Raw genomic sequence first — 13447 nt, forward strand, 5'->3', positions numbered from 1 at the left:
AATGGGCCTACCTGCTGCCGTGGGCGGAGTTTTCCTGCAACAACCATGTCAGTAAGTCCTCCTCTAACTCCCCATTTTTCATTGTCTATGGACAGCATTCTAGGATCCAGACTCTATTGACTCTCGTTTCCGGCAATCCTGCGGCTGATTCCTTGGCCAAGGACTTCACGAGGATCTGGACAGAGACCAGGGCCTCACTGGAACAGGCATTGGTTCGAACCAAGGAGCATGCTGATAAGAGACGTCTGGATTTGCCACCTTTTCAACCCAGTGATAAGGTATGGCTGTCCGCCAGGCACATCCTTCTTAAGGTTCCTTCTTATAAGCTGGCTCCTCGTTACTTCAGTCCCTTTGAAGTGCTCTATAGAATCAACAATATGGGCTATTATTTGAAGTTGCCTGCCTCCTTACTTGTGATGAGCAAACATGCTTGCCACTACTCATTACTCACCCAAGTATTGGGGTACTCGGGGATCTCGGCGAGCAACGAGCATTTCCGGGATTATTCGGCGGTAACTGCAGTCTCCACCCAGCAGTTTTGGTGGGCTTTAGAGACCCAATCACGGTGCAGGGATTGTCTGCCAGGCCATGAAATGCCGCAGCCATCTTTGTTGTGGTTGTGCAGTGATTGGCTGGACCGCACAGCATCATCCCGAGTATAAGAGACCTGGCGCCTTCCTGCTCGCTGCATTCTGTTCCTGTTTCAGCGAGAGTAGGGAGAGCTGCTGCCGAGATAGGGTCAGAATCGTGGTTTTAGAGTTAGTGTAGGTCTGCAACTCTTACATCCACAACTCCTCAGAAACCAAAAGTCCTTTTTAGGGCTAATTCGTGGGTCCCGATATTGCAGCGCTAGGTAGGCATGGCACGGCATATCCACATCAGTGCAAGGCCTGCAGGCACTGTATGTGTGCCCATTGGTCCCACTGCATCCTTCCCAAAGCTCCATAACTGCCTGCCGCTGCAGCTTATTTACTGTCTATATACCTATTTTGTTATTCTCTTTTTCCACAAATTCCCCCCCCCAAAAAAAAAAAATAAAAATACAGTCTGTTCTGTCAGACTGAGGCCTGTTGAAAAGTGATAGTTTGTCAGGCATACCACAGCATAGTTGTGTGTTACCCTTGTGTCCCCTTTTTTTTTTTTTGGTGTTTTCAATTCACTGAAAAAGGCCTCATATATTTCTGTGCTCTAAGTTTGGGCATTGGAGGTCGGTGTACTTACTTTGTGGCTGTGTGATACTCAAATTCTATACAGTGCTATTTAGCCCCCAAAAAAATTTTGAAAGGCCACAGATTTGCCAGTGTGGTATTTCTCTTACAGCGGTCATATATCTCTGCTCCAAGTTTTGCCATTGGAGGCCGGTGTACTTACTTTGTGGCTGTGTGATACTCAAATTCTATACAGCGCTATTTAGCCTAATAAAAATTAGAAAGGCCACAGCCTTCATATATCTCTCCTCCAAGTTTTGGCATTGGAGGCCGGTGTACTTACTTTGTGGCTGTGTGATACTCAAATTCTATACAGCACTATTTAGTCCCCCAAAAAAATTTGAAAGGCCACAGATTTGCCAGTGTGGTATTTCTGTTACAGCCGTCATATATCTCTCCTCCAAGTTTTGGCATTGGAGGCCGGTGTACTTATTTTTTGGCTGTGTGATACTCAAATTCTATGCAGCACTATTCAGCCTAAAAAATATTAGAAAGGCCACAGATTTGCCAGTGTGGTATTTCCGTTACAGCTGTCATATATCTCTAGTCCAAGTTGTGGCATTGGAGGCCGGTGTACTTACTTTTTGGCTGTGTGATACTCAAATTCTATACAGCGCTATTCAGTCTAAAAAAAATTAGAAAGGCCACAGATTTGCCAGTGTGGTATTTCCGTTACAGCCGTCATATATCTCTGTGCTCCAAGTTTGGACATTGGAGGCCGGTGTGCTTACTTTGTGGCTGTATGATACTCAAATTCTATACAGCGCTATTCAGCCTAAAAAAAATTAGAAAGGCCACAGATTTGCCAGTGTGGTATTTCCGTTACAGCCGTCATATATCTCTGTGCTCCAAGTTTGGACATTGGAGGCCGGTGTGCTTACTTTGTGGCTGTGTGATACTCAAATTCTATACAGCGCTATTCAGCCTAAAAAAAATTAGAAAGGCCACAGATTTGCCAGTGTGGTATTTCTGTTAGAGCCGTCATATATCTCTGCTCCAAGTTTTTCCATTGGAGGCCGGTGTACTTACTTTGTGGCTGTGTGATACTCAATTGGCGTGATGGGGAAATAAGAGAAGTGAGGTGCTATAACGAACCACAGATATTTACTATGCCCAGGCAATGCCCTCTCTTCAGCTCTTCAGGCTCTTCAGCTAGTATATATATATATATATATATATATATATATATATATATATCTGCATGTGTATGCATGACAGTCACAGCCAGAGGACCCGGAAGACAGAGTGGTGCGTGGCAGTGGAACGGGGACAGGTGAATGTGGCAAGTGTCGGGGGCCTGAGCCAGTGGCGACTCCGGCACCTGACCCCCATAGCGCTCTGGTGTCCCCACCTCCTCAGGCCCCCGACACTCGGTGCCCAGCGACGAGAGGTGAGTATGTCTTTTTTTTTTTTTTTAATCGCAGCAGCCGCAGCATACGGGACATATTATGCTATGGAGCATCTTATGGGGGCCATCAACCTTTATGTAGCAGCATATGGGGCAAATGGACGGGAGCAGCACATGACAGAAAGGGGATGCAGGATGGAAGCAGCACATTACAGGATGGAGTCGCAGAATGGGTGAAGCACATGACAGGATGGGGGCACAGGATGGGAGCACCACATTACAGAATGGGGGTGCAGGATAGGAGCAGCACATGACAGGATTGGGGCACAGGATGGAAGCAGCACATGACAGAATGGAGGTGCAGGATGGGAGGAGCACATGACAGGATTGGGGTGCAAGATGGGAGCAGCACATGACAGGATTGGGGCACAGAATAAGAGCAGCACATGACAGGATTGGGGTGCAGGATGGGAGCAGCACATGACAGGATGGGGGCACAGGATGGGAGCACCACATGACAGGATTGTGGCGCAGGATGAGGGCAGCACATGACTGGATGGGGGTGCAGGATGGGAGCAGCACATGACAGGATTGGGGCGCAGGATGAGAGCAGCACATGACAGGATTGTTGCGCAGTATGGGAGCAGCACATGACAGAATGGGGTTGCAGGATGGGAGCAGCACATTACAAAATGGGGGTGCAGGATGGGGGCGCACAAAACGGGATGGGGGCACAGGATGGGAGCACCACATGACAGGATGGGGTCGCAGGATGGGTGCAGCACATGACAGGATGGGGGCGCAGGATGGGAGCACCACATGACAGGATTGGGGCGCAGGATGTGTGCAGCACATGACAGTATGGGGGCGCAGGATGGGAGCACATTACAGAATGGGGGGCAGGATGGGAGCAGCACATGCCAGGATGGGGGTGACGGATGAGAGCAGCACATGACAGGATTGGGGCACAGGATGGGAGCAGCACATGACAGGATGGGGGCACAGGATGGGTGCAGCACATGACAGGATGGGGGGGCAGGATGGGAGCACCACATGACAGGATTGTGGCACAGGATGAGGGCAGCACATGACTGGATGGGGGTGCAGGATGGGAGCTGCACATGACAGGATTGGGGCACAGGATGAGAGCAGCACATGACAGGATTATTGTGCAGTATGGGGGCAGCACATGACAGTATTGGGGTGCAGGATGGAAGCAGCACATAACAGAATGGGGGGTGCAGGATGGGATCAGCACATGACAGGATGGGGGCGCAGGATGAGAGGAACACATGACAGGATTGTGGTGCAGGATGGGGGCAGTACATGACAGGATGGGGGTGCAGGATGGGGGTGCAGGATGGGGGTGCAGGATGGAAGCAGCACATGACAGAATGGGGGTGCAGGATGGGAGCAGCACATGACAAGTTGGGGTCGCAGGATGAGAGCAGCACATGACAGGATTATTGTGCAGTATGGGGGCAGCACATGACAGTATTGGGGTGCAGGATGGAAGCAGCACATAACAGAATGGGGGGTGCAGGATGGGATCAGCACATGACAGGATGGGGGCGCAGGATGAGAGGAACACATGACAGGATTGTGGTGCAGGATGGGGGCAGTACATGACAGGATGGGGGTGCAGGATGGGGGTGCAGGATGGGGGTGCATGATGGAAGCAGCACATGACAGAATGGGGGTGCAGGATGGGAGCAGCACATGACAAGTTGGGGTCGCAGGATGAGAGCAGCACATGACAGGATGGGGCACAGGATGGGAGCACATAACAGGATGGGGCGCAGGATGAGAGCAGCACATGACAGGATGGGGTCACAGGTTGGGTGCAACACATTACAGAATGGGGGCCCAGGATGGGGGCAGCACATACCAGAATGGGGGCGAAGGATGGGTGCAGCACATGACAGGATTGGGGCGCAGGAAGGGAGCACATGACAGGATGAGAGCACAGGGTGGGAGTACATGACAGGATTGGGGCGCAGGATGGGAGCACATGACAGGATGAGGGCACAGGAAAAGAGTAACTCATGACAAGATGGAGGCGCACAAAACAGGATGAGAGCATAGGATGGGGGCTGCACATGACAAGATTAGGGCGCAGGGTGGAAGCAGCACATACCAGGATGGAGACCACATACCGATATAAATGCTCACCACCCGGGCGTAGATTATAGTTAAAAATAGTTTGCCCCCAGGTGCTAGAAAAGCATAATTCCCCCTCAAGTGACCCCATATTGGAAATTATACACCTGCCAAACATGTGGATGATAAAGGTGGTTTATGCACACTGGAGAACAGAAGGGAGAGAGCATTTGTATTTAGGAGCGGAAAATTTGCTGAATTTCTTTTGTGGAGTGAGGAGCCATTTTGCTGTTCGAGATCCTTGGTGCTACCAGTAACATGGAAGCCAGGTACGGACTGGGACTGAAATTCAGCCCTGGCATTTGAAATCACACAGGCCCATGGTGTCCCCGCCCCTGAGCACCAGATGGGCATATATTACTAATATTACCCTGGATGGAGGAAAGCAAGCTTTACTACAAGACCAATATTTCTCATGATACCTATGGCCTGCTGGGGTAAGTGACGAAGTCAGTGACCTTGTGCTTCGTCACAACTCTTAGCATTATGGATGTCTTGAGAACATAGATTCTGCTAACAATGTAGCAGACAAGGCAGCCCACAACCAGACAGTCCCTTCAGGCATTTGCCAGAATTGCCAGATGGCCAGTCTGGCCCTGATGGAATCCCCCTATATTTCCATTAACAGAAGATAGACCAGTGTGGGGACTTGCCTTTTTTTGTGGATTGAGTTGAAGTATTTATTGGGAACATTTTTCATAACGTTTGGGATCACATTTGTCCTGTGCTCTATGCTGATATTGGAGTTTACATTTCAATCTCCAAGTGAAATGATTCAGATGATACCCCCAAGGGATCCATTCACTATAATGAGGCAGCAGAGTTACTCTGAACTCCGTCTATCTAGTCTCTGTTCAGCGTTGTCATTCTTTTTAAAGATGCACAAAACTGTGATTGGTCACTTTTATGCTTTCCTAAAAAAGACGGACACTGCCGGATCACAGGTTAGACGGCATCCACAGTGCCTCCATCTGCCTCATTATAAGGGATTTTCCGCCAGGGGTTCTGTCTGAATCACGTATTTCAGAGATTTACACAGAAACCCCGGTCTAAGCACTCAGCACAGAGCGCAAAATAAATGTTAGCCGAGCCTTACTGCGATCTTTGGGAGGTAGAATAAGTAAATAAACAGCAGGTGAAGAGTTGGTTTGATTAATTTTTTCGCCATTCCTCGTGTGGTAGAAGTGATTAACCCCTTTACCCCAAGGATGGTTTGCATGTTAATGACCGCGCCAATTTTTTACAATTCTGACCACTGTCCCTTTAAGACGTAATAACTCTGGAACGCTTCCATGGATCCTGGTGATTCTGACATTGTTTTCTTGTGACATATTGTAATTCATGTTAGTGGTACAATTTCTTTCATATGTGTTTATTTGTGAAAAAATTGAAATTTGGGGAAAATTGTGAAAATTTTGCAATTTTCCAACTTTGAATTTTCATGGTCTTAAATCACACAGATATGTCACACAAAATACTTAATAAGTAACATTTCACACATATCTACTTTACATCAGCACAATTTTGGAACCAATTTTTTTTTGTTAGGAAGTTATAAGGGTTAAACGTTAAATAGTGATTTCTCATTTTTACAACACCATTTTTTTTGTAGGGACCACATCACATTTGAAATCACTTTGAGGGGTCTGTATGATAGAAAATACCCAAAAGTGACACCATTCTAAAACCACATTCAAGAAGTTTATTAACCTTTCTGGTGCTTCACAGGAATTTTTGGAATGTTTAGAAAAAAATTAACATTTAACATTTTTTCACAAAAAAATTACTTCAGATCCAATTTTTTTTATTTTCCCAAGGGTAACAGGAGAAGTTGGACCCCAAAAGTTAATATGCAATTTGGCCTGAGTACGCTGATACCCCATATTTGGGAGGAACCACTGTTTGGGCACACAGCAGAGCTTGGAAGGGAAGGAGCACGTTTGACTTTTTCAACGCAAAATTGGCTGGAATTGAGATCGGACGCCATGTCATGTTTGGAGAGCCGCCGCTGTACCTAAACAGTGGAAACCCCCACAAATGACATCATTTTGGAAACTAGACCCCCCAAGGAACTTATGTAGATGTGTTGTGAGAACTTTGAACCCCCAAGAGCTTCACAGAAGTTTATAACGTAGAGTCATAAAATAAAAAAATCATATTTTTTCCACAAAAATGATTTTTTCACCCCCAATTTTAATTTTCCAAGGATAACAGCACCCCAAGAGTTATTGTGCAATTTGTCCTGAGTACGCTGATGCCCCATATGTTGGGGGAAAACCACTGTTTGGGCTCATGGCAGAGCTTGGAAGGGAAGGAGCGCTATTTGACTTTTCAATGCAAAATTTGCTGGAATTGAAATTGGATGCCATGTCTTGTTTGGAGAGCCCTTAATGTGCATAAACAATGGAAACCCCCCAAAAAAGACACCATTTTGGAAACTAGACCACACAAGGAACTTATCTAGATGTGTGGTGAGAACCTTGAACCCCCAGGTGTTTCACTAAAGTTTATAGCGACCAGGCGTGAAAATAAAAAAAATCATATTTTTTCCACAAACATGATATTTTAGTCCCCAATTTTTTTATTTTCCCAAAGGTAAAAGGAGAAATTAGACCCCAAAAGTTGTCCAATTTGTCCTGAGAATGCAGATACCCCACATGTGAGAGAAAACTACTGTATGGGCACACGTCGGGGCTCGAAAGGGAAGTAGTGACGTTTTGGAATGCAGACTTTGATGGAATGGTCTGGAGGCGTCATGTCACGTTTGGAGAGCCCCTGATGTGCCTAAACAGTGGAAAGCCCCCAAAAGTGACACCATTTTGGAAACTAGAACCCCTAAGAAACTTATCTAGAAGTTTAAAATGTAGAGCTGTAAAATAAAAAATCATATTTTTTTCCACAAAAATGATCTTTTCGTCCCCAATTTTTTTATTTTCCTAAGAGTAACAGAAGAAATTGGACCCCAAAAGTTATTGTGCAATTTGTCCTAAGTACGCAGATACCCCATATGTGTGGTAAACCACTGTTTGGGCATACGGCAGAGCTCAGAAGGGAAGGAGAGCCAGATTTTACTGTTATGGTTTGCAGGTGACATGACCAACTGGGAGAGTCCGTGAGGTGCCAAAACAGCAGAACCCCTTATAACTGACCCTATTTTACAAATTACACCTCTCAATGCATTCATCTAGGTGTGCAGTGATCATACTGACACCATGGGTGTGTCACAGAATTTTATACCATTGGGCAGCCATGTGGAGAGACTCAGGAGGAATGGAGCACTATTTGCCTATTCAAGTGAATGGTTCTGTGCACGTCAGTGTGTTTCCACGGACCTTGTGTCCGTGGGCAAAACATGCTGACATGTCCATTTTTTAGTGTCAGCACAGGCCACAAAACATCCAGCACACGTGCATATGCATAACACACATGGATGTCATACATGTGACACGCATCGGCGCCGGGTAAGAAGCATTACAGTAAGGGCTGCTCCTTGGCGCCAGGTGCTGAAGACGATTCTCATCATTCTCCCTTGCTCTGCCGGTGATCGAAATAAGCAGGGGAGAATGATTCTCCCCTGCTTGTGCCAATCGCCGGCAGAGCAGGGGAGAATGATGAGAGCTGTGTTCAGCACCCGGCGCCGGGTAACAGCGCTTACTGTAACGTTTCTTCCCTGGCGCCTGTCCTTGTGGTACTGAAGTGGCACACGCATACCACACGTGTGCCGCAAGTATTACACATGGACACTGACATCTCGGGTACCGGAAATATCAGGACGTGGGAAAGAGACCTTATAGCGGGTTTTTATGTTTGGCTGCTGTCACACACTAAAAGACGCTTTTTATTGCAAAAAAATGTTTTTGCGTCGCCATATTTTGAGAGCTATAATTTTTCCATATTTTGACCCACAGAGTCATGTGAGTTCTTGTATTTTTGCGGGATGAGTTGACTTTTTTTGGTACTATTTTCAGCACATGACATTTTTTGATCACTTTTTATTCCAATTTTTGGGAAGCAAAATGACAAAAAGCAGCAATTCATGAATTTCTTTTTGATGAGGCGTTTATACCGTTCCGCGTGTGGTAAAATTGATAAAGCCGTTTTATTCTTCGGGTCAGTATGATTACAGTGAGACCTCATTCATATAATTTTTTAAATGTTTTGCCGCTTCTATACAATAGAAACTATTTTATATAAAAAATAATTATTTTTGCATTGCTTTATTCTGAGAGCTATAACTTTTTTATTTTTCCGGTGATGGAGCTGTATGGTGGCTTGTTTTTTGTGGGACAAGATTACATTTTCAGCCGTACCATGTTTATTTACATCCGTCTTTTTGATCGTGTGTTATTTCACCTTTTGTTCGGTATGATGATAAAGCATTGATTATTTTTTGCCTTGATTTTTTTATGTTGTTTATTAAACGGGTTAACAAGTGGGACAGTTTTATAGGTCAGGTCATTACGGATGCGGCGATACCAAATATGTGTACTTTTATTGTTCAGAAATATTTATTTATTGATAGAACATTGATAGAATATTGATTTTATTATTATTATTTTTTATTATTTTTTTAAAATATTTGTACAATATTTGTAAAAAATTTTTTTATTCATTCTAACCTCTACACTGTGTCCCACTAAGGGACACTCATTTTTTGCATGCTGATCGCTTCTATAGCATGCAGATGTGCATGCTATAGAAGCTGTTAGCGCTGCAGTTTCTGTGCACTAACCTGAGAGACTTCCTGACATGCACTGCGCATTACAGGAGGTTTTTCAGCTCTGGAGACCCGGATGTCATCATAGCTACATCGGGCCTCCATGGCGGCGATCGGTAACCTGTATCACGCCGCGGGCCTCTGATCCAAAGGCAGAGGGGCTGTCAGCTGCCTCCAGAATGCTGCAATCATGTTTTTTCCCCCATTCTGCGCGTGGTAAAATTAATAAGGCAGTTTTATTGTTCGAGTCAGCACAATTACAGCGATACCTCATTTATTTATTTTTTTTATGTTTTGATGCTTTTACACAATAAAAACTTTTATAGAAAAAATAATTATTTTTGCAATGCTTTGAGAGCTATAACTTTATTATTATTCCACTGATGGAGCTGTATGCCAGCTTATTTTTTGCAGGACTACTGTATATACTCGTGTATAAGTTGAGATTTTCAGCACTTTTTTTTGCTGAAAACACCCCCCTCGGTTTATGCACGAGTCATTGCCCAGAAAGCCAGCGGGGGAGGTGGAGGGGAGCAGTGGAGCAGCAGGAGTCAGCAGCTGTGATGTGAGGGGCAGAGACAGGGCCATAGTCGTGGCTGAGTTACTATACTTTAACATGTCCTGGTCCTCTGTCACATGTCCCCACTGCAGCATACCTTCCGCTTCGCCTTCTGCACCATCAGGGTCCCATCAGGCTGGCTGAGGATCCACTGCTGCTGTTGTTCCACATAAAGACACAGAGTTTGTTTCAAACTTCAAATGCAAAACTTTACTTTCATACTTTCGCAGCACATCCAATTTCGTTGCAGCATCAACAGCAGATTTCACATCACACATTTCTTCCTCTTTCCCTGTACTCTTCTCCCTGTCACACAGCATGTGTCCGGGAGGACCGTATCATACGGTTCCTCAGCGTCCTCCCAGTTCAGACTCGCTGAGCTTTGGGGTTCTCTCAGCCGTTTTGCCCAGATCTGAAGGCATCAGCCCATGCGATGATCTGCCACATGGTGAGCGACCTGCCCTTCGTTACTGTTGTGACTTCTCCTGCAAATCCAATTTTCTCTAAACGCTGTCACTGCTGCTGTTCTGCTGTTGGTCTGGCCTGCTGCTGGTCTGATCTGCTGGCCCTGAATGGCTGGGCTTCACCCTTAACATTACTTGGCCACTGTGTTGTCCTGAGCATTAAGCCAACCTGGACTGTCAGGGCACTCAGGCCTTCCTGAGCTGTTCAGCTCCCAGGCTACACTAAACTCAAAAACAGGAATCTCTCTGTCTTATCCCATGGTGGCCCCTCCTAGATTTAACTATTCCTTAAACTAGTCTCCTATTCCTACTATACTATGTACACTATAATGTCCCATCTAGTGGCCAGAAATGGGCACTGCACTTTCCCTATAATACTGAGCAAATAACGGAGCAACCATAAAAAAACAATTATACATTTAAGCAGCATATATAAATATATGAGATAAAGGGGCGGAACATCTCACGGTCCCGATACACCCCTTACAGTGACATCATACTCACCTTCCTTGCGCCATCGCTAAATGTCCCTGCATCTGCGTTATCCAGTGGTGACATCTCTTCATGTGCTGAGTGGTCACGTGGTACTGCTCATTAAGGTAATGAATATGCATACATCTCCACTCCCATAGGTGGTACCTTGTGACCACTCAGCACAGGAAGAGCTGCTGCATCGGGACAATGGAGATGCAGGGACTTGCAGCAATGGTGTGAGAAGGGGGAGGAGGACGGAGGAGGACGGGGGAAGCCCAGCCATGCAAACAAGGATGGGGGAAGCCCATCCATCCATACAAGGACAGTGGAGGACAGGGGAAGCCCAGCCATGCATACAAGGACGGGGGAGGATGGGGGAAGCCCAGCCATGCATACAAGGACGGGAGAGGACAGGGGAAGCCTAGCCATGCATACAAGGATGGGGGAGGACGGGGGGAGCTCAGCCATACATACAAGGATGGGAGAGGGGAGCCACACAGAGTAGGACAGGGATGAGGGGTCAATGCATACCAGGCTTATACTTGAGTCAATAAGATTACTCAATTTTCCGTTGCAAAATTAGGTACCTTGGCCTATACTCGGGTTGGCTTATACTCGAGCATATACGGTATGTGTTCAGAGGTACCATTTTTATTTACATTCATCTTTTTGATTGCGCTTTATTCCACTTTTTCCAAGCGGTATAATGATAAAGCATAGTTTGCTACTATTTTTTTTTATGATGTTCACTGAGGGGTTAACTAGTGTGACACTTTTTTAGATCATATTGTTCCAGATGCAACGATACCACACATGTGTACTATTTTTTACATAAAAATGTGTATTTATTAGTGTAATTTTTTTTATTATTGTCATTATTTTGTAATTTTTTTACATACTTTTATAATTTTTTAACTTTTTTTACTTTTTTACATAGTCCCTTTGTGGGACTATCACTTTTTCTTACTTTGATTGCAGGTATAATGCATTGCAATGAACTAGCATTACACTGAATTATACCTATTCTGAAAGCTTCTGACAACATGCTGTGAGTATGGTCTCAGAAGCTTTCCATAGCTTGGTGACCCAGGGGTCTTCATAACGACCCCGGATCACTATAGCAACGATTGGGCCCCTGCGATGACGTCACGGGGTCCCCGATCTGAAGGTAGAGAGAGCTTCCATCCCTCTGCCACCATCCTGAATGTTACAATCACGCTCGATCGCAGCATTTAGGGGGTTAACAGCCAGGGACAGCGCTCACACCTCTCCTGGCTGTTGGTGCAGAAGCTCGGCCACTGGCACAGCTGAGCTGCTGCACTGAACGGGCAGAAGGTGCTGTTATTTCAGCATCTACTGCGCGATCATGCTGTGATTGGTCAGTCAGATTGAAACTGTCACTGCGTGTTCAAGAATATTATTATTTTTATTTATTCTATGTTATTTTATGTCATTTCACTATCCCTATTTGTTTGCAGGGCAATTGTCCTGCTCTTACCCCATTTTCTTCCCTTTTGCAGCTGCCTATCACATACTATGACCATTTTACAGCCATTTAAAGCACCGAAGTTTGGGTCTCCATTGACCTCTATTGAGTTCGGGTTCAGGGTCAAGTTTGGATGCCGATCCAAATTTTTAATTATAGTTTGGCCAAACTCGACTAACCCAAACATCCACAGGTCTGCTTACCCCTATACATGAAAAAACTAGAAGGAAAAAGACAGCACAAAAGGGCTTTATCCTAGCGAGATAAGGGTCTTATATAAGGTTATGCTAACCTGATATAGTTGTGTATACACAACATTTCCATCACTTGTAAATCAAGCTGCTCCAGGTCCAATGGGTCATCACAGACCAGGAAAACACATGAGCATTTTTTTCTTGTCCTGATGAATAAATCTGTAGTGCTTCGAAAAGAGTTGATTGAATAAAGAAAAAAAGCATATACTTTCTGTCTGTACTACATTTTGACCTCCATTAACTACTAATGCCGCCTATTGTGTCTCCCATCCATTAACAATGTCTCCTATTTAAATCTTCATAATGTCTCCACAGTTGTCCTCTTAACATAGGCATTAAAACAAAAATTCTGCTTCTCACCTGTCTCTGCTCCCATGATGAGCAGTTATATCATCCCTTTTCATCTCCCAACACAGGAGGAGCAATGCAGTAAGGTCATTACCCCACCTATGATGGGAGGCTGGAGTGGGCTGCTTCTGCAAATGGTCTTTTGCTCCACAGTAAATTCCAGCTGCATGTGCATCCTCAAATTCACACCTAGTTGATCATAACACTTACCTTCAGTGGGTTATTCTTCTGCTCTGAGCCCTGTTGTTATGTCACTACATAGGTTTCAAAAAGACTGAGGTCATCAATAGGGATGAGTGGACCCGTGGTTATTAGGGTCCACCAGGTTCAACCAAACTTTAGTCCAAAGTTCGGTTCAGGTACCAGAACTATACCCAAACTTGAATCAGAATTTTAACCCCATAGTAATCAATGATGACCTAAACTTTG

Source organism: Ranitomeya variabilis, chromosome 5 (assembly GCF_051348905.1).
Source record: "Ranitomeya variabilis isolate aRanVar5 chromosome 5, aRanVar5.hap1, whole genome shotgun sequence".
Classification (NCBI taxonomy): Eukaryota; Metazoa; Chordata; class Amphibia; order Anura; family Dendrobatidae; genus Ranitomeya; species Ranitomeya variabilis.